At 36.8% G+C, this 22,765-nt stretch overlaps 8 non-coding genes across 8 annotated transcripts; all 8 read left to right on the plus strand.

Moving 5' to 3' along the window:
* Window positions 1–13,438: 13,438 nt before the first annotated feature.
* Window positions 13,439–13,557, plus strand: LOC124309668 (5S ribosomal RNA). The gene has a single exon (XR_006909286.1). It is a non-coding gene; the product is annotated as a 5S ribosomal RNA (ribosomal RNA).
* A 334-nt stretch (window positions 13,558–13,891) lies between these two features.
* Window positions 13,892–14,010, plus strand: LOC124309671 (5S ribosomal RNA). Its single transcript, XR_006909289.1, has one exon. It is a non-coding gene; the product is annotated as a 5S ribosomal RNA (ribosomal RNA).
* Window positions 14,011–14,342: 332 nt separating this feature from the next.
* Window positions 14,343–14,461, plus strand: LOC124309674 (5S ribosomal RNA). Its single transcript, XR_006909292.1, has one exon. It is a non-coding gene; the product is annotated as a 5S ribosomal RNA (ribosomal RNA).
* A 5,345-nt stretch (window positions 14,462–19,806) lies between these two features.
* Window positions 19,807–19,925, plus strand: LOC124309675 (5S ribosomal RNA). Its single transcript, XR_006909293.1, has one exon. It is a non-coding gene; the product is annotated as a 5S ribosomal RNA (ribosomal RNA).
* A 336-nt stretch (window positions 19,926–20,261) lies between these two features.
* LOC124309676 (5S ribosomal RNA) lies at window positions 20,262–20,380 on the plus strand. The gene has a single exon (XR_006909294.1). It is a non-coding gene; the product is annotated as a 5S ribosomal RNA (ribosomal RNA).
* Window positions 20,381–20,712: 332 nt separating this feature from the next.
* Window positions 20,713–20,831, plus strand: LOC124309677 (5S ribosomal RNA). Its single transcript, XR_006909295.1, has one exon. It is a non-coding gene; the product is annotated as a 5S ribosomal RNA (ribosomal RNA).
* A 332-nt stretch (window positions 20,832–21,163) lies between these two features.
* On the plus strand, window positions 21,164–21,282 carry LOC124309669 (5S ribosomal RNA). Its single transcript, XR_006909287.1, has one exon. It is a non-coding gene; the product is annotated as a 5S ribosomal RNA (ribosomal RNA).
* Window positions 21,283–21,617: 335 nt separating this feature from the next.
* LOC124309670 (5S ribosomal RNA) lies at window positions 21,618–21,736 on the plus strand. The gene has a single exon (XR_006909288.1). It is a non-coding gene; the product is annotated as a 5S ribosomal RNA (ribosomal RNA).
* The last annotated feature ends 1,029 nt before the right edge of the window (window positions 21,737–22,765 follow it).

Here is a 22,765-nt window from a genome sequence, read left to right on the forward strand (position 1 = left end):
TTGCAGAACCTACGTTCTGAGGTCGAAAAGTTAATTTTCTCAAGTAGTTTTTCACGAATATGAACCTAAATCTACCCATTAGACTTAAAAATTTAATGTTTTACACGTTTTCTATAAAAAAAAAGAGTAATTTTTAACCATTTTTCAAGCAAATAGGGGTATTTTAAACAACGCAATCATCTCAACTGTAGGTTCATATTCTTAAAAATAATCCAAACAATGAAAAAGTTTAAGTTTCGTTAGTTTTAGATAAAAATTGCAACAATTGCTAACGCGAATAAAACCGACTGTGGAAAATAGTTGATAACTCGATCAATTATGGATCAAATGACTTTAAAAAATCACCTGACGTAGTTCGAACTAGCAGTAAAAGATTCTTGGAGTTAAGAAAATATCAATTAAATTCTTTACTGTCGGAAAAATTTTCGACAGAAGCTTTTGTACTTTAAAATTTTAGTTATCAGATTTTTTTCAAATTTTAGAAAATTGTCTGGATTATATACAGTATTCGTCGAACATTAGACGGTATTCAAAGAGTTTCATAACTTCGAAGTGAACTTTTTAAATATGTCGTAATTTTCATGCTTGCCATTTATAATGTACCGACTGCACTCGATGCAGAATTTCCTTTACAAAATTTCGGCACATCTTTTGGTACGCAATTCAATTTGAATCTTCTTTCAAAGCGACTAAATTACAATGGCAAACGTATTTCGCTGGGATTAAACCTGTTTGAAGTTTTCATCTCGCGGCGAGGAATATCATCTACGATGTGATGCAACGCTTTTCAACTTATCGCTTCGACTGAAACTTTCTTAAAGGGTTTCTCACCCGTACTGACAAAGTCACCGTAAAAAATAATCGAAAATAAATTCCACGCACATTTTACCTGCACAGTTCAAGTCAAACATTGTTCTTACAAGTCATGCGTCAAAACAATCTATGCTTATGATTATAATACAAGTATTCCATGTATCGAATACCGGTATTGACTCATCGATAATTTCTCTATTTTCCCCCTAAACTCGATCAAAATGTTCTGTCAAGTTCTCTTTACTGGAAGTGGTCAAAATTCGTGGCATGAAATTTAGTGGGAAGTTTTCCGGATTTTAGGAGTAGAATCTCATAATTGATCACAACCTTCCGGAGGTTAAAAATTCGTCATGCTTGCCTGTTTGTTTCAGAATTATGTGATGCAATTTTTTGCTGCATAGCTTTTGACTTAAGGGGAGATGCTAGTGTGAGCGCTTGTTTTTATAACTCGTATTCTAGAATTTTTTCCGAAAAATCTAAAACGAATTTTGCGATTCGGGTTTTTTTGGACAATAATGTAGAATTTAAACGATGATTCAAATTTTTCTTATTGCAATTTATCACAAAACGGCGGCTGTAGGAATAATAGGGTAAAAACTTTGTTTTTTAATATTTGACATGATTTTTCAAGTTCCAGTTGTGCTTAACAGATAATTCAAAAATATTACTAAATTATATAATTATGGCTATGGTCCGAACTACAATCATTTCATTTTGTACAAAAGAAATTATTTACGGGGCTATATTAATAATGTGGCAAGAAAAATGTGAAAAAATGATACTTTGACTTTCACGTTATGCGAAATTGTGAATTTTTGCAATATCGACATGATTATAGTTCGGACCATAGTCATACTCGTAAATCAAACACTGAAAAACGCTTGCCACGAATTTTTTCGAACGATTGTTCAAATTCTATTTTATTGACCGCAAAAACCCGAATCCCAAAAATTCCTTAACTCCATATTTTGGAAAAATATTGGATCAATTATTGGATAAGTATTCTAGAAACTGAGGTGAAAAATCAAAGGGACACGCTAGAACCCCCCTCCTCCCGAAACCGATTTGAATTTCGAATTCCACAAATTGACAAGATTTTTATCCCAATAGTTGGGTCGACCTACGAATACTTTTTGTTCCTCCTAAACTGGAAACAAAATGAGAATAAAATTGAACAAAAGTGAAATTTGTACTGTATAAAAGCGTGTCTGCGTAACAAAAAAGTGCGATTAAATCTTGAAAGATTGAGTTCGAAGTTTTCAATCCAACTCCTTATAGAGGGCTTTTCTCTATCATTATCGGAAACGGCACGAGTATTACAGTCAGGCTAGTTAATTAATTAGCAAAGGTCTTAACGACTGAAAGACTGCAGGTCCTTAGCGATTTGTTCTTTTTCCGTAGGACAAAAAAATTCCGGGGCTATTTTTCAGTATACCAAAAAACTGTGAGGATTATATTATACCGTATATGTATAGGGTGGCGTTAAGAACGAGCTGTGGGAGTTGAATCATTCTCTCCCTGCAAAGAAACGTGCCGAGCTGATTTTTATTGTTACGATTCACTTTCCCTCGTATCATCTAAATTGATACCAATTAATATATTGGAACTTTTGAAATATTTTCAATTCTATGAAAGGCACGTCAAAATTATGTTGAAACTGGAATTATTGCGATTATTATTATCATTGGTTTATTGAAAAAAAATTTATCACGTTTCTAAAATATTTATTATTCAAAAACAATCACCTGACTGGAAAAGCTTGTTAAAGTTGCAAATGAGTTCACGAAAATTGCGTTTCGCATTCGAGTTGATTTGCAATGAACCTTGTGATAGATTCAATTTTTTGTGATGTCGTGTTTATTTTGTCAAACACGTTGGCAGTTTCCACCGATTAAAATCTAGTTTCACACATGCCAATTTGAAATTTTGGCAAAAATTTCACAGAGTTAATTTTACCGTCAAAATAACAGTAAAGTGTTTTCAAGTTCTAAAAAATATGGACTAAAATCGTTTTATCATAGGACCAATCCTAAAACAATGAAAACGAAGTACATATAAAATTTTTCGATAATTTGTCTAGAATTTAAAAATATGAAGTACTTTCAGAAATTTTATAAAAAAAAAAGGTGAAAAAAATTTAATTCAGATTTTTCAGAAGCTTTATTATTGGTGAGAAAAATTCAACCAGCATTAATAAATTTTGCGGTAAAAACTAGTTGATCTAGCACGAAACACTCGTCGCGTTTTTCTAATTCCTACGGGCAGAATTAATTGCTTCTCGTGATTCCGGACAATTAACGTTAATCAGGAGTGAGTTAGATTCAAATCGATATTGTTACGTCACGCAAGAGCGTTGAACAATTCCTACGCACGAAACCTCGTGATTCTTTCATTATTTACACATAATACATGAAACATCTCAATTCTATGGGTCGTTCATGCTTATCTCCTCATTGTTCGCTCACGAACAAGTCCGCTTAGCTCCGTGCTACAATTTTTTTAGGGGTTGCAGCGATAGAACAAAAGTTTGTATTCGATTGTTCTCCGAAGTTTTTTCTACGTTTTAATAAAAACAAATGGAACGGTTTAGGTAATCGTCTGTTGTCGAAAATAGGAAGACGAGTCAATATTCGATCTAGAATGAGTTAAAAAGTAAAATCGTGCGATGCAGGAATGAGAAACGAAATACACAAGGGAATTAAATCCTTAGAGATCCTTAGAGATCTTAGTACACGTCAAGACTTGTCAAAATAAATTTACTTTTAAATCCAAATAACTAAATATCTTTCTGGAATTTTGAAACTGTATGAGAGATAATTTGAAGGAATTAAGCCGTTCTATCAATCAAGTCCTATAAAATTTTACGATTAGTCCGACAGTTTCGCTAAAAAAATCGAAAAATCATGAAAATTACTTTAAATTCAACTTTGACCTTAAGTAACTTTTGAAAGAGTTGATGGATTGTAAAATGATAAGAGACATTATTTGTAGATCGTTCAATTCGCTACAAAAATGCATTATAGTCTTATCAGTAAACTAATATATTGACGAGTTACAAAATTCCAAAGTTTAAAACACAAATTTCCCACGTTATTTAAATGGGAAATAGAAAATCTCGATGATGCACCTCTTAATATTGTTACAAAGGGTGAAATCACCCGTCTCACCCCCTTTTAATGATCTAGTAGTCATCATAGATAAAAGAAGTTTATAAATCTCTTATGTCTTCAAAAAGAATATGGTTGCTGCGTCAACCAACATTATTGTAAAAACAGTCTTGTTTCAGATTTTAAACTAGAAACACGTTCTCTGCTATTAAAGCTATTCCATAAAATTCTATTTGCGCCTTTAATTTGACTCACTAAACAAACTCGCGAATCCATATTTATTTTGCAACTTCTTAAAACGTTACAATATGATTATTAAGAGCTCAAACTTTGACAATATTTCCTCTTCGTCAATTGGAACTCTATTTTTGACTTCAATATTGAAAAAAAAAAAATAGTCGATTTTTTTATACAGTCTAATACGAACAATGTTATATTTTTCGATGCTAAGATATTAATTACATGCTTATTTTATTATTTTCTCTTGCATTAATATGCTACTCGTAGACTCAACCTGCAACATCGCGTAAGAAAAGATTAAACTTTTAATATCGTTTAAACACGGCGCCCGATTTCCAAAATTCGAGAATATCTGCGGCTGGCTATCAAATCTCTGTATAATATATCCGGTATATTAGCAACTGTAAATCTCGTAATCCGATGTGCATTAAGCGAAATATCTCGGTACGATTTTCAACATTTACCAGCCAACTTCGTCCCGGATGGTGGGAGAAGTATAAATTACAAACGCACACACACACACAGAGAGATATGTCCGAATTGCATAAATTCAGTCGCACGTATTTACGATTAATTTTGTATCGATCCCACAGGCGTCGGTATGTGTTGCAGGCCGATATGAATGCGGATTAGGCAACGCCGTGTACAAGGCAACAAAATTGTTTTGATAAATTCGGTTTATTTAATACGGTGTAACCCTTCCAGGTCATCCCGGAAGGGAAACACGATGCTTGGTGGATAAAAGAGAGAAGAGGTGAAAATTCATTCGTTCTGCGGTAAATTACGGAGCATCGCGTGTCGCAACACACGTTATTCCGTTGCTCGTGGAGCGCGAAGCAACGCCACTCATATATTTTATACTGCAAGCTCGTTTCAATTGCTTTGTCACGTAAATTTTCATTTAATTTTTTTCACAATCCGACGATACAGCCTCGAAGATTTGTCCCAAATCGTTCACTCAGCAGTATATAAGACGAATATGACATTGAATGTTTGTCAATTGACCGAATTCTTGTAATCATATCTCGATATTATCATAAGATTCAAATTTCCCGCGTAAGTTTACGTAAAACTGTGGAAATGTTTCGTTTTTCGAATCTTACTTACGTGTCAATAGTCTTTTGGCGGGGGCTGAATTTACGTCAGCAACGAGTTTTCAGATGATGCAAGTTTCGTGCCGGTGGAAAATAAAGAGTAGCTCAACCCTTCAATTCAAGTTGGGATGATCAGCGTCCTATCTTTTGTTTTTTGTTGCTTTTTATTTTTTAAACTACTTTTTTACTAACAACTGCCAAGTTTTCTGGGTCCACATTGTCTCTAAAATATTTCTCAGTCTAGAAGAAGGCTTGATTTATTTATTCATTGCAAAAATAACTCGTGTAAGCAAATGGTCAAATTTGTACTTTTCCACGAAAAAAAGGATTTTCTAAGCATCAGCTAATGTACCGTGAAAATACGAATACCAATTTTTACACAAAGTTAATACGCGACAAAAAAAATTTATTGTTTTCGTTTGTCCGCCATATTGGTATCGCCATTTCGAATCTTCGAATTCCGAACTCAAATTCGTAATCAGTGAGTTTTATCAAAATCAAATGACTTTTGGAATGAAGTTTTACAGGAATTTCTCTTTAAATTTGCTTCCGCCATATCAGATCCACCATTTTGAATTTACGAATTTCGAATTCGATGCATGGATACAATTTCAAGTGTATCGCGTGTGAGGAAGAATGTACGCATAAAAGGCTTAATCCATTCGTGCGTCACAATTTTTGTTGCATCGTCTGGTGAGAGAAGGAGGAATTCTTCAGAAATCGTTACCGCAACGCTTTGTAAGCTCGAGGATTTACCTACGTGCTTTGATTGGTTGCAACGAGGATTTCGGTGGAGGCGTAATTAAGGATCGCTGGGTATAAATTATAGAGATAGAGAACTGTAAAGTCTTGGCTTCTTCTTTTGAAACACCCTCGGAGCTTCATCAGCTTTGCATCACAGTACCGTCGAGAAATTACCGACGATATACTACCACGCTATCGGCGCATCAGTTCTCCGGGCGGTATAATTAAAGGAAGCAGATAGATTAGGGGATTCAAGGGCGAAGGGTCGCAGCGCGGCGGGTTTCGTCGGGTGGCAGGGAGAAGGATATCAACTGGGAAGCGTACCTCACAACGTGTCACTGATAGGGTAGACTTTATTTATTAGGATCACGGACTTGACAAAGTATTCTACCGAATGAACGCTGGCGGTGTTAGAACTCTAGGAATCCTGATACTGTGAATTAGTAGAAAAAGTACCACGCGATTCGGCCGGTCGGCCAGTCGAATGATGTAATAAACATCCCCTTGATTCACCGATTTCCAATTCTTCCCAATTTTACGTACTGAGCAATTGGTTCCGATGTTCAACCACCTGTGATCGAAAAATAGAACGCCAAAATAGGCCAAAATGGATAACAGTTAAAACGGTCGGTTGGTTAAAATCCCATTCTATTTTCAAATTCCAGCACGAGATGATCGTGCATTAAGTATTTTATTTCCGACTCAACCGTACTTTTTATTAATTTAAAATCCATGTTTTTTATTAATTTTATCACGAGATAATCGTGCATTAAGTATTTTATCCCCGACTCAACCGTACTTTTTATTAATTTAAAATCCATGTTTTTTACTAATTTTATCACGAGATAATCGTGCATTAAGTATTTTATCCCCGACTCAACCATACTCTTTACTTTCTTTTACCTGAAAAGCGCGATGAAACTGGCATATTATTCCCTCTTTACTTTTCTTCCTTATCTGTGAGAAAAAAAAGTAGCACTTTTCTCCCGCATGTGCGGGGAAAATGATGTCATTCCAATTAAAATTAGTGGGAATTATGAGATCATATTTCCCGCAAAATAATTTTTCAGTTTTTCCGGTTTGCTCTTTCTTTTCCATTCTGAACTACATTTTTCTGTATTATTATAAACTTTAAATAATATTATAGTTTTCAGACTGATAGATCACACTTACACACAAAAAGAAAACACCTTTAAGCCAATAATGTGGCCAGAGTTGAGTCGGGAATAAAGTCCTATATGGAACACAGGGATAAAAGTCCATTATTCCCCCGTGACATAATACACTATATTACATTGCTATATTCGTAAGCTACGACGATACCTTTAAAGATTATAGGGAAACAGAAAATACTGGCACTATAAATATATATCGATGCTTTATTGAAATAATATTATTTTCAAATCGCTTCAAAATAATTAAGAATCTAATAGATTCTTTCGATTTCACTTTGCGATGACTTATTTTCTTCAGAAAACCTTTTTCTAACAAATCACCCGAAACACGCTTTTGCTATCATGGTGAAAAAGTTGAATAACTTACTTTACAATATTGCACCAATATTCATTACGATCAACAAGTGACAGTATTGAATTGCCTACTGAAATAATCTATCTCAATTATTTTGTATTAAGTAAATTTGTTAATGAAATGAACGAATATACAAGGATTACTAACGAATCAAAAATGATTCGAAATGGAGCATCGATATCTGAGCTTCTTCTCATAATTCAAGTATCGTTTATATTTGTATTCTTACCGAAGCCTTGGTCACGAATATGATAATTTAATAAATACTTAATACGCGACTATTTCGTAATAAACTCATTGAAAAATATTTATATTCAGCCAATCAACATCTCTCATAACCATTTCTAGCAATGTGAGATATCAATTCGTGAAATTTCGGTTACTTCGTAGAAATCAATAAATTAGGAGACCTAGGCGAACCGGATTACACGAAAGGTAGGTATTGAAAGGGTCACCTATCAAGTACTGAAATGGTTAGTGGCATTTTTGATTCGGCAAAATGTAGGCAATGGGAAAGTAAAAAATCAATACGAAACTCTAAGCAATGGTGCAGAAACACTAACAGTACCGGTAATTTTAAAAGCGGTCAAAAACCTCGCGCGATGAACGAAATGTAGACATTCGTAAAACAAGATGGTGCGAAATAAAAACATTTGTATAACATTTCGACAAGTGAAAAGTCAAAATGTGGGAAAGGTGGATTACCAAAGAACCAATATTCAAAAAATGCTATAACAACGATTGAACCCATAGCAAGATTCAAACATGTTATTATTATTTTTATATTCTTCATGATTGTGTACTTTGATTATAAATAGATTTTGACGATTGTACATCGTGAGTTTCCTGAATTTTTAAAAATTATGGGTTTTGTATGATGGTTAAACCATCGATAAAAGTTGATTCTTTCTGTTCATTCTTTCTGCCAGTACAATCGTATATTTGCAAAGTTCCAAATTTCTACAAGCCTCTTCATTATGTTTGTTCAGTTACTCAAGAATCTAATTTTCGATGTACTGCACTGATCTGATGAGCTGATTTTTTCCAGCGTTCTAATTTTGTACTTCAATTTTTGTGTGATGTCCGCTTCGAGGTAAAATATTGAAAAATCGTTTACATAACGTGTTTCAACGAATTCAAGAAATATTCTTACATACGTATGGTAAAAGCGTTTTGGAACTTTCGCCAGAAAGTTCAAATGAAACTTTTCTACACGCTGATTGATATTCCAGAAAACGTATGTGCAGTATTGTTGCGCTTTTTAGCAAGCGGTGAATATATTGCTAAAGTTTCTCCTCGCCCAGATCAGCGGCTAGCTGGTTAAGTATGCGCACCTATACAACGACTCGGGAGAAGTTTTCATCTGAAACCTGCGCATGTAATAATAATAATTCCTCCAACGTTATATTACAATGGAAATATGCGCGCCATTGCTCTCTGACATCAAAATGTTAATATGTGCAGAAATACATTGCACAGATTATGAAAAGCTTAAATCGAAGATTATAGAGATGATAAAGATTACAAGATATTACAAAAATTTCACGGATTACAAAAAGATTAAACAGTATGTACGAAGATTACAAGTATCGTAAAGATTGCAAAGATACAAGGAATCACGAGAAGATTGCAAGGATTACAAAGAGATTACTTATAGTTTGTAAAAAGAGGTCACGATACGTTACGAAACCTACTAATGTCACGAAACGATTGTAAAAATTACAAGAAACGACAAGAGATTCGAAGCTTTTAAGTATTACTCGGATTACAAACATGGCGTGAAGAGTTCAAAACTAATACGAAATATTACAAAGTATCGCACCGGTTCACAAAAATTATATGATATATTACAAAACCTACCGAAGATTACAGACTATTGTAAAAAAGAGTTTTGTAATCTATCCTGATCTTTTTAATCTCATTTTATAAACTATACGTAATCTCTTTGTAATCCCTGCAATCTTTTCGTGATTCCTTGTATATTTGCAATCTCTGTACAAACTATGTAACTTTTTCGCGATCTGTGGAATTTTTGTAATCCGTTGTAATCTCTATCATTCCTTTAATCTTTAATGTAAGCTTTTCATAATCTGTGCAATTTATCTTTGCGATCCCAGTAATTTTACATCCATGTAATCTCTCTAATTCTAGCATTGCTTTTTGTAATCTGTCTAATTCTGTTGTAATTCTTTCAATCCATGTGTAATTCGTGTAATTACAGTTGATGTATGCCATCTTTACAATACAACGAATGAATTTTGTTGACAAATCAACAATTTACGGATATCCATCTGAACTCAGATGAGATTGAAATTTTCAAAACAAAATGAACGTTCGAATGATAATCGAAATCAGCCAAACAGCTTAAAACTCAATTTCACAGATAAGTGGAACAAAAAATCTCTTGACGTTGTTTTTAGGATGTTGGTAATAATTCCAGGATTTAAAGCGTGAAGCTTAGCTTATTGTGAGAGAGGTGCGAAGCGAAAAACCTATTAGGTAATAGTCGCTGAGCGCCGGGGCACTCTATTTGTACGATTGTCAGAGCTGCCTAGAAAGCGAGAGAAATTAGTTGAAACTGATTGTTTCACCTCTGAACTTTCATCATAAATTTAAGTATACGTATAAATGCTTTGTGTAAACAAGTTTTCCTTCGAGCGAAAACGATTGGAAGGCTTACACTTTGCACTAACTGCAAATAAAAAACAGAAACTGCACGGTTGACACACAGAATTATGAATAATCGAGTGGAATTAGTTTCACGTGCAAATTAGTTGTTAGGTATACGAGAGAATTTGTTACAGCGTCTTGGAAAACGAACGCGTTGTCTATTTTTCATAAATTCTCATTCTCCATAGTTTTCGCAACACCGATTGTCCAATATCAACAATTTTCACCGATCTGCGTATTATAATTCGTCTGTGATTGACGATCATCGCATGATGTGTTAGAAATTTAGTACGCGAATCGTTAATTTTTAATAATAATTTTACAAAAAGTCAATAGTGCAATAAGAATGAAAAATAGGCTTGCGGATAATACGGCGACTTTAATCCACATGAAAACAAAAACGTTCTGGAATTATTAGAATTGAAAACGAACAGTTTGGATCAGTTGCGAGAATGAAAATACCCGAGCAATTTGAATTCATTGTAAAAACACTTATATTCTGAAATAAAACTTTGAAATAATATTAATTAGGTTTAAAATCAGGGTTCGGCTATACCCTCAGATCTCTAACGCAAGACAAATATCTCGAAACCTCATTAAGAGTTGAGGAAAGAGGGAAGAGGTGTGTTGGAATTGGTTTCGGCAACTATAGGAAAGGACACGAGAGAGACAGAAGGGAAATCTACAAGGCCTAAAGTCATTAAACTACGAAGCAAATTACAGTCAGAGGTGTCCCTTCTTGGATGTAAGGCGACTCGCTTCAGCGTCAACATCATTACACGTACTTACCGGAGTTTCTACGCTCTTCTATCAGGTATGCAAATTGCCTCGGTGCCTCACGAAGAGCACTCACGTAACTGATGACGTCAGATTTGCCCTAAGATTTACACACACAAGTGTAAAGTTCAAGGATTAGGCTTTGCAACAATTTTTTTTTTTCTTTCTTGCACAGAAATAATTTGAGTCAATATGTTCAGGTTTCCGTATTCAGAGAATATTTTTGTACCGTTTGGAAGAATTTTTCGGCTAACGCTCGGATAAGGATTGAAACAAAATGGAAAAATGTTGAGCTTGCAAAAAATTGAAAACTGTAAGGTATGAAAAAAATATTGCAAAGTATCCGAATATTTTAAAGTAAATTCCGAAATTAAGACTCATTTCTTTTACGACTGAAGTTTCTACAAGATGAGTCTAAGACGAGTTTTGCTAATCATCTTAAGTATGCTTCTTAATAAAATATACGATTGTTAGTTACAACGCCTCATGATATTCTGAACAATGTTTTTGCTAGTAAATAATGGGCTGAAAAAAAGATCCATTCCATTAAACAATTTATAATGAATTTATCACCGAAAGCTATGGGCAATAATTTACAGTGATCGAACTAATGGCATATTCTTTTTGGAATGATAAAGAATGATGCAACATGATTCAATTGTTCCTAAAGCATCACCAAACTCATTTAGTCAAGATTTGTAGATTCAAAATTAGTCATCCGTTCAAAACACATTTTTGATCATTTTTTCCAACACCTTTCTGATTATACCCGTGATTCTACATATCCGTAAACCTAGTGAACTATCCTGACATAGACATAATACCGAAATTGTATTTTTCAGACGAAGTGAAGTGACGGAAATTTTCTGCCAACAGATGTGACTGAGATTGAAAAATTCGCGTTATTCAACATCAAAATAAAAGCCATAATAAATAAAAAATTATAATCCTATAGACAAGCGATAAACTAACTACCGTTCACTAAAGATTACATATTTTTGCTGACTTATAAATTTTTGCACCGTCATTAATGGATGTTAGACTAAATCAAATCTAATTTATTTTTATACTTCAATAATTATAGATTTAATTTATAGTCCAGTCCAACAAACAGGAAATTACGTTCACCTCTGTTCAAATTTACTGAACTTGTACTTGCAAATTTTATACTGGAAATAAATATGAAATATGAGTAAACTCGAACCACGCCTGAGAGGAAAAAAATATAACGATGTCGATTAGATAATACGCTCACGGTGAAATCGCTTGTTTACTTCACACGATGACGAGAGGTCAAATGGTTGCAAAAACCGTACATTCGCTCGATTTGTTCGGATTCCTTCAAAGTTCCCGTGACGTCGTGACATTCGCGGCGGGATCTGACGGCGATGGAGTTTATAGATTCTCCGATTCAGCTATCGCATCATTGCCTGGACAGATCTCACAGGCGAGAGAAAAAGTTGAGCTTTGGTGTATAAAAATATGGGGCGTTCGTACAACTCACGTGATTTATCGCCCCGCGAAATCGTCCCCAACTCCGTTTCAAGCCGCACTGAAGTCTGAATCTGAGTCGTCAAATCTTTCCGAGATCGCTTTGCGGATCCGGTGATTCTCCATCTAGTCACGGATCCGGGTCGCGTCTAGTATTGTCCTTCGATACACTCGAATTTCCTCATTTTATGTTTCACTGTCGCAGATATTCCCCGACTGTTTACCAAGGCTGCACGAATCTCCTCATGAAGTTATTCTGCTTATCATCGAAGCTCGGTTGGATTCACCGTTTATTATAGAAACCGAGGAGCTCAACAACAACTGGCGAAGCTTGCAAGTGCACACGAAAGTGAATGATTTCTTTGATTAAGGGGTAAAAACACTGTAAGAACCTAAAAACTTGATGATTTTTTTTTTTGTTTTGATAGAAGAAAAGGTTATAAGATGGTAATGTTTATGGAAATTATTACGCATACGTTTAAGGATGATAAAAAAATTGTTAGCGAAAAAATATTCAAAAATGGCGACACTGGAGCAGTGTAACTAGTGTAGATTTGAATCTGGGGATACGATTGCCTGATGTCCATTATACGTAGGTCGGTACTTTTGGACAAGTGACCAACAGGAAGCAATGCGTGCCAATGGAATTTTACTTTCGAAATGCGTTACAAGATTTGAGACACATCTGTTGCTTTCTCGTTTTTCTTTTGGGGTCGCGAATTTGTGCAGTACGTCAAGCATGTGTGCCCAATCAGTATCAATCTAGGAATGATGGAAAATTGGAGGATTCCAGGTATTCACGGGTTCCTTCTCAACGTCATCGTGTTGCAAATGATTTCAAAGTTCGTCAGTTTGAGCAGTCGTTTGGGAAAAGTCTCTCGATTCCGAGAAGTGGAATTTTTTAAACGACATTCACAGGCTCTGCAATTTCAATTGGTTTCTCAGATGAACCGGCAAGGTTTCCCAACATTCGGCAACGGCCATACCACGTTGAAAGCACCGGTTCTCGTCCGATCACCGAAGTTAAGCAACGTTGGGCGCGGTCAGTACTTGGATGGGTGACCGCTTGGGAACACCGCGTGCCGTTGGCATCTTTTTTTCTCACAAGGTTCTCCGAAAACGGGCTGATTTCTTTATTTTCATTTTTTTGCTAGCATCGCACAGTCTCAATTTTGTACAGTTTTCCAAGCTTATAGGCCAAATCAATCTTCATCCATAAATGATGAAAGACCAGATAATTCAAGCATTCGTTGGTTCTGTCTGAACGTCATCGGTTGGTCTATGATTTATACTGACAGTACTTACTGCGTCACTTGGCTCGAAAAAGTCTCTCGATTCCCAGAAGTGGAATTTTTTAAACGACATTCGGAGGCTCTGCAGATTCAATTGGTTTCTCAGATGAACCGGCAAGGTTTCGAGACATTCGGCAACGGCCATACCACGTTGAAAGCACCGGTTCTCGTCCGATCACCGAAGTTAAGCGACGTTGGGCGCGGTCAGTACTTGGATGGGTGACCGCTTGGGAACACCGCGTGCCGTTGGCATCTTTTTTTCTCACAAGGTTCTCTGAAAATTAGTTGACTCCTTATTTATTTTTTTGCTAGCATCACAAAGTCTCAATTTTGTACAGTTTTGCAAGCTTATACGCCAAGTCAATCTTCATCCATAAATGATGAACGACCGGATAATTCCAAGCATTCGTTGGTTCTTTCTGAACGTCATCGGTTGGTCTATGATTTATACTGACAGTACTTACTGCGTCACTTGATTCAAAAATGTCTCTCGATTCCAGGAAGTGGAATTTTTTAAATGACATTCGCAGGCTCTGCAGTTTCAATTGGTTTCTCGGATGAACCGGCAAGGTTTCGTGACATTCGGCAACGGCCATACCACGTTGAAAGCACCGGTTCTCGTCCGATCACCGAAGTTAAGCAACGTTGGGCGCGGTCAGTACTTGGATGGGTGACCGCTTGGGAACACCGCGTGCCGTTGGCATTTTTTTTTCTCCTAAGGTTCTCTAAAAATGAACTGATATCTTCATTTTTATTTTTTTTCTAGCAGCGCAGAGTCTCAATCTTCTACAGTTTTTTAAATACAGGTGCACAATCAATTTTAAACCACGAAACTGGAGAGTTCGAATCAATCATGGTTTTCTTTTCAACGTCATGTTGTTGCGTATGATTTCAAAGTTTGTCAGTTACACTTATTGTAGCACGTGATTGGGAAAAGTCTCTCGGTTCCGGGAAATGGATAATTTGTTAAACGATATTCGCAGGCTCTATAGATTTGTTCAGTTTTTCAAATAAGGAGGCACAGCAGTATTTCCTTCAGCAACTGCCGTACCGTGTTGATTTTACCGGTTCTCGTCAATCAGTTACTGAAAATACAAGAAGCCGTTGTTCAGAACTCGCTAAGTATTTAAAATTTATACACCCGACTGGATAATCTTTTCTCGGCAATCACTCATAATGGCAGAAAAAAGCTCAGGGTCGACAAACTCAATCTCATTGCGATTAACGGGGTATTCTGATCCAGAGGTCTGAATTTTGAGCGTTTTTTGGGCTTGATATATAAAAAAAAAAACAATTTCTTGCAGTTAAATTTTTGTGAGAAGACAGAAATTAAAAAACTCATGGGCCTCCAAGTACGGCCGTTACAAAAAAATCGGTTGAAGTAGTTGATACAATGATAGTGCTCCCATTTATCCGAAACAGAAAAACGATGATCTTTCTCGATTAGTAAGAATATAGTTATAGTCCGTACCAAGGAGAGAGAAAACAAAAAATTACGAAAATCGCGACTTTTTGGAGGCAGAATTAATATTTCTTTTTAGATGTTATACAATTTTTCAAAATAATTTTAATAACAATTTCGCACTGCCCGTGGTATGGGCTGTATAAAGGGATGTATACTGAAGATTCATACCAAATTTCAAGTTAATCTGTTGGATAGAACTTGAGATTTTATGTCAACCAGATTGCGAAATATGGTTTTGAGATAAACGCATTTAAAATTAACGCGTTTAAAGTTTTTATCGCGATTTTGACGCTTATTTCTGTAAGAGCTGAAATTGGATATTTCCGGACGGGACTAAGTCAAATTCGGAAGTACTTGGACTTATAATTCAAAGATTGCCAGTGCATTAAAATTGTGATATTTTGGTGATACAAGAGTCGATTTTTGAAGTGTAATTTTGGAGAAACCGCAGTGGGAAAATTTCACAAGTACATCGAAGAATTGAGTGGAATTTGAATGATTACCTGGAATATCACTCTAATATCACTCATTCAAGGATCGACTGGAAAAACACTCTAATAATACGGTGGAACCGAATCCACAAAGGGTTAGATCCCAGGAACGCAGAAAAAATATAAAAAGAGCGTGAGACTCACGAAGAGATCAAAGGACCAGTAGCAAAGAACTAACCAAGAATTGCAAGGATAGCATTTAAAATGGCGTAGAACCTAACAGCTAAATAAATACCAAGACTATACGGGGACACTTATAAATTGATTTTGATATAGGTTCCATGAAATAGTAGCAATATGATGCTCTGTGCAGGACAAAACTTGAACTGTACTTACAAACTACAAAAATAACTATCATATATAACATTTTTCATATTCAGCTGAAACTAACGTGTACCGCACTTCTCTTTTCTCATATTATCTTTGCCTTTCACTCTAATACTATTTAGCAACTTGTTATAGTATGATACACTGTCAATGGAACACTTGTACTGAAATTAAGGTATGTTGAATAAATCGGAACCGGAACTCGACAACTTATAATTTTCCTTGACCGCCTCTTTGAGAACCATGTGTCAATGTCATGTTTTCCGGGTCTCTACTTTCATCCGTTTCTGCTGGTATTCGGAGAACATCTAAACCAAGGAGGTCGCTCTAAAACAGGGATTAATCAATCGAATAAGTCCGTTGTTGATGGTGTACGTCTCAATCCATGCCGGTTTGCTTGAGACGATGCCATTTATAGGGTCTGTTCCTGATCCACAGGTACTTCTTTCGTCCCGTTGTGTTTGCGTTTGCATTTTACGCACATTTAGTGAAATGCTTTTGGGAATACTTCATCTTGCGGAATTCCCCTTTCTTCTTTGATACTCGTGTGGCGAAAATAATTTTCGCGCAAACTTATAAATGTTGTAGAATACGAAATTTTTGTAATATCAGATTCACGTCGATCAAAGGTGACAGCCATGGTTACGCTTTTTTTTGAGCAAAAACTGGGAAAATACGAAAAACTCACCAAAAATGGTGTTGGACCAACAGCAGAGAAAATACGAAAGAAGTCGTTCGTTTCCCAACTCTAGCCCTTGATTCGTTGCTCGCAGCATTCCTGCAAAATATCTAAAATGTGCGTAATTTGTTAAATAATTGTATTTTGTATGTGTAAAAGCATCTCATTTTGTTTAAAGAGTGATCAACTTCAGAAAAAAAAAAAAAAAAACAACTTTGATTGACAATAGTTTTAACACATAACAATTAGTGTCGATCAACTGGCTCAGAATACCTCAAAAAAATGTAAGAAAGATAAACGCAGAAACATCGTTGATGGTGTTTTTATTCGTATCTAGGGGTTTGATCATTTATCCAAACAACAAGGACAGGTGGGATCAATTCTGACGTGATATTTAGATAGATAAGATAGATACGATCGATCGTACAGATAAGCTTCTTAAAAGTCAACAAGATGATAAAGTTCTAGAAAATGCACAAGGAAGCTTGCCGGAGGACCCGGATAAGGTGATAGATAAAACGGGCTTTGTGGAAGTTGATTTTTTCAAAGTAGATGCGCTCACTTCGATAATTCAGAGAGTTCACTTCTAACGATAAATCAAAAAAAAGGGGGAACTTTATTTGATATAAATGAAGATTTTGAATCATTTGATAACTCTGATGAGTGTGTCTCTATTTGTTCGCAAACCTCAGTTAACGATGATTCGACACAACACTACTAATAATCGCAATTGATAGCTCGTCAGATGTGGTCTCGTCGAGAGACGATTTTGTACTGAACTGTAACGTAGACATCTGGATTTTATATAGCAACGCAGCGTTCCGGAACTGGACTGCGTAGTTAGACTTTTCGAGCAAATACAAGTGGACAGCTTGGTTCTCGTGGCTCAGATTCGGTCCCCCCGGTCCAAACCCCCGCTACTTTATGTTCTCCCGATCGCACCTTGTCCATTGATACTTAATAATTAGAGAGACAAATAATTTTGACCATACTCTATGAATTATATGCTCAAGATTTGCATCCGACAAATTTATACAATCTTGGGAAAAAAAAAATTTCCTGTGAACAATTATTTTATGGGACTTGGTCAAATTCGTAAGTATTGTGTCACGTTCTGGGAAGAAGATCGGGAGAAATCTTTCATTTGCTGCGTGATTTTCGGCTTGAGCTCGATTCACAAACATTGTGATCCAGTTTCACGAACTTCGATGATCTGGTAGTATAGATTTCTTGTTCAGCTTGCCTTAATCTGGAATTATGTTGTGGGTCGTGTCAACTATCACTATGCGTGATTGAAATAATTATTCGTACACAACGCTTTGATTCAAATATACATTTGTTAACACGAAGACGTTCTCGTAATCGATTTGGAGATTTGGTTTCACAACGATGTTGTTGATTTATTTAGTGATACTGAGGTTTGGAGTTTCTGAATACAAGCGTTCGGTGATTTAAAATGATTTGTTCATGATTTCGAAGAGTTCTGAATTATCTGAAGTCTGGATTGGTTATTTATGGTCTGAAGCTTGAATTAGTTCTGAATGGTCTGAAATCCTAAATTGTTCTGCGTTCTTTGATGTTCACTTTAGTTCTGTATTTCCTAGTGTCTGAAGATGATTTTATGCTGCATCAGTTTGGTTTCACAGATGGGTGTTTTGGAAAGACTTCTATATGGTCTTTAGTTAAGTCAGTGCAACACGATTGGTCTTGAAGGGGCCACATTTCGCCGCCATAAATGTCCAGAAGAAAACCCAATCCTATACGGATAGTTTAAACTGAAGTTATGGAATTAAAACAGGAGACACAAGGAGACAATACCAGTAACAGTACGGCAATTTTCTTTTCCAAATAGAACACAGCAATTTGTCCTTTAAGAGAGAAAACCCCGAATCACTGCACGTCTCAATTCGAGTTATTGGCAATATTTAAAAATCTGCATAATAAACAGTCAGTGGGTTATGATCACATCCCCAACATAATTAAACACTTGCCATGCAAGATCGTCAGATATTATTGCATATTGTTCAATAATGCACTGAACAATGTATACTTCCCAGCTTGTTGGAAGTCAGCTAAGGTTACAGCGTTACTCAAAAAGACAAAGAATGCTCAAACCTCTCCAACTACAGGCCAACAAGCCTGCATGCCAAGCATGAGTAAAATATTCGACGTTGTAATGAATAAGGCACTAGCGGTAATTTGGGATGAAAATTAATATTCTGGAGCGCGAGTTTGGCTTCCGCCACAGGCACTCAATTATCCATACAATATCCAAATTTACATTGGACATCTATTGAGCTTTGAACATCACCGAATGCGTGGCAGCATGCCTGATTGACCTTGAAAAAGCGTTTGATACCTAGTGGTTGGACGGGATGTTGTAGAAGCTATTGAAAAAAACATTTCACAAGCATCTGACAAAGATGCTGTGGGTAATGTTGCACGGCAAACATTTTCGCGCATGGATTGGATCAAATACCTCCTCTAAAACGTTCGCCATTGCCGACGATCTACATCAGGGGACGGTTAATCGTCCATTTTATTTAACGTGCTCAATCGCAAAATCCTGATACAGTTTGGCCTGAATAAAGTTACCTCCATAGAAGCAACTGCCTTCGCCGACGACCTGGTTGTCTACATCTCAGGCAACAACCCTTGGAACTGAAACCACAGCTGCATGAACTTTTCGTAAAAATTATAGGTTCTTATAATGTCTGAAAGCTAAAAATTAATACGTGAAAATGTTAGACAATTTTATTGAGGCCAAATCTTGAGGTCACAAAACGTGATACCAAAAGGAACTGGAGAAACGTTGAAATTTCCTACGATGAAACCGGTGGCCAGGTGGTTTCTCACAAAAATATAATGACAGAGAACTGGAGAACCGGGAACCAAGCATTAGTGGTTTCTTTATCAACGGCATCTTCTTATGTATGATTTCAAAGTTCGTCAGTTATATTTATTGTTATAGCACTCGTCTGAGAAAAGTCGGCCGATTTCGAGGAGTGGTTGTTTTTAAACGACATTCGCAGGCTTTGCAGATTCAATTGGATTCTGACATGAACCGGCAAGGTTTCATGACATTCGGCAACGGCCATACCACGTTGAAAGCACCGGTTCTCGTCCGATCACCGAAGTTAAGCAACGTTGGGCGCGGTCAGTACTTGGATGGGTGACCGCTTGGGAACACCGCGTGCCGTTGGCATCTTTTTGCTCTCAAAAGGTTCTCCGAAAACGAGCTGATTTCTCTATTTTCATTTTTGTGCTAGCATCGCACAGTCTCAGTTTTGTACAGTTTTCCAAGCTTATACGCCAAATCAATCTTCATCCCTGAATGATGGAAGACTCGATGATTCCAAGCATTCGTTGGTTCTCTCTGAACGTCATCGGTTGGTCTATGATTTATACTGACAGTACTTACTGCGTCACTGGGCTCGAAAAAGTCTCTCGATTCCCAGAAGTGGAATTCTTTAAACGACATTCGCAGGCTCTACAGTTTCAATTGGTTTCTGAGATGAACCGGCAAGGTTTCATGACATCCGGCAACGGCCATACCACGTTGAAAGCACCGGTTCTCGTCCGATCACCGAAGTTAAGCAACGTTGGGCGCGGTCAGTACTTGGATGGGTGACCGCTTGGGAACACCGCGTGCCGTTGGCATCTTTTTGCTCTCAAAAGGTTCTCTGAAAATTAGGCGACTCCTTATTTATTTTTTTGCTAGCATCACAAAGTCTCAATTTTGTACGGTTTTCCAAGCTTATACGCCAAATCAATCTTCATCCATAAATGATGAAAGACCAGATAATTCAAGCATTCGTTGGTTCTCTCTGAACGTCATCGGTTGGTCTATGATTTATACTGACAGTACTTACTGCGTCACTTGGCTCGAAAAAGTCTCTCGATTCCCAGAAGTGGAATTCTTTAAACGACATTCGCAGGCTCTACAGTTTCAATTGGTTTCTGAGATGAACCGGCAAGGTTTCATGACATCCGGCAACGGCCATACCACGTTGAAAGCACCGGTTCTCGTCCGATCACCGAAGTTAAGCAACGTTGGGCGCGGTCAGTACTTGGATGGGTGACCGCTTGGGAACACCGCGTGCCGTTGGCATCTTTTTTTCTCACAAGGTTCTCTGAAAATTAGGTGACTCCTTATTTATTTTTTTGCTAGCATCGCACAGTCTCAATTTTGTACAGTTTTCCAAGCTTATACGCCAAACCAATCTTTATCCATAAATGATGAAAGACCGGATAATTCCAAGCATTCGTTGGTTCCTTCTGAACGTCATCGGTTGGTCTATGATTTATCCCGACAGTACTTACTGCGTCACCAGACTCAAAAAAGTCTCTCGATTCCGAGAAGTGGAATTTTTTGAACGACATTCGCAGGCTCTGCAGTTTCAATTGGTTTCTCGGATGAACCGGCAAGGTTTCGAGACATTCGGCAACGGCCATACCACGTTGAAAGCACCGGTTCTCGTCCGATCACCGAAGTTAAGCAACGTTGGGCGCGGTCAGTACTTGGATGGGTGACCGCTTGGGAACACCGCGTGCCGTTGGCACCTTTTTTTCTCACAAGGTTCTCCGAAAACGAGCTGATTTCTCTATTTTCATTTTTGTGCTAGCATCGCACAGTCTCAGTTTTGTATAGTTTTCCAAGCTTATACGCCAAATCAATCTTCATCCCTGAATGATGGAAGACTCGATAATTCCAAGCATTCGTTGGTTCCTTCTCAACGTCATCTGTTGGTCTATGATTTATACCGACAGTACTTACTGCATCACTTGGTTCAGAAAAGTCTCTCGATTCCGAGAGGTGGAATTTTTTAAACGACATTCGCCGGCTCTGCAGTTTCAATTGGCTTCTCAGATGAACCGGCAAGGTATTATGACCCTCGGCAACGGCCATACCACGTTGAAAGCACCGGTTCTCGTCCGATCACCGAAGTTAAGCAACGTTGGGCGCGGTCAGTACTTGGATGGGTGACCGCTTGGGAACACCGCGTGCCGTTGGCATCTTTTTTTCTCACAAGGTTCTCTGAAAATTAGGTGACTCTTTATTTATTTTTTTGCTAGCATCGCAAAGTCTCAATTTTGTGTCGTGTTTTCAATCACACGTATATAATTATTGAAAAACGAATAACAGGAAAATTCTAGGTATTTATTGCTTCCTGCCCAACGTCATCTTTTTGCGTATGATCTTTTCCATCAGTACTTACTGCATCACTTTATTCGAAAAAGTCTCCCATTTCAGAGAAGTGGAATGTTTTGTCACGACATAACATTCGCAAATTCTACAGATTTGTTCAGTTCAGCAAATTTCATCTCGGTTGGCAGCGGCCATACCGCCCAGAACACACCTGCTCTCGACCAATCAATGATAGAAGCAATATTGGGTGCGGTTAGTATTTGGGCGGTTGATTGCCTGGGAACACTGTTAGCATTTTTTTGTTCCTTTAACTGTTTTATCATTCATGATTACATTCTTTTAGATGTAGCTTATCATTTTCATCACAATGCTAATGTCTTTATAAAAGTGCGACCAGAATCGTGTACTGCGCCTGAAATTTATACGACTTACACCCGAAGTTATCAAATTTCATTGCTGCAGTTGAAATCCAATCAGTTGAATCCATGTAAATTCATATATATATATATATATATACTGTTAATCTACAAAAAAAAAACTGCATTGTCTGACTTATTCTAGGACGAATTAGAGTTAGACCTTATCTTTCGGTTCCACAGGATTAACTACCCATACTATTCATTGACACTAAATGCAAAGCGAAACAAAAATGAAAGTTAAACACAGTGTAAATTATGTATGATATTTTCATTCTGTATTCTAAATTGAATTCCCGAGTTCCCATTAAATTTCGCCTTGAATGTTTTTAGCTTATCATTGTTCAAGCAATCATACCACGAATTTTCTGATTGTCTTTCGAACACTGTCAAGTCAACACCGATAACAGTCTAATTAGCCCCGATTAACTCGGCAATCATTTACATTAGCGATTTATATTATTCACTCGATCACTGTAA

This window comes from Neodiprion virginianus, chromosome 7 (genome assembly GCF_021901495.1).
Source record: "Neodiprion virginianus isolate iyNeoVirg1 chromosome 7, iyNeoVirg1.1, whole genome shotgun sequence".
In the NCBI taxonomy this organism is placed as follows: Eukaryota; Metazoa; Arthropoda; class Insecta; order Hymenoptera; family Diprionidae; genus Neodiprion; species Neodiprion virginianus.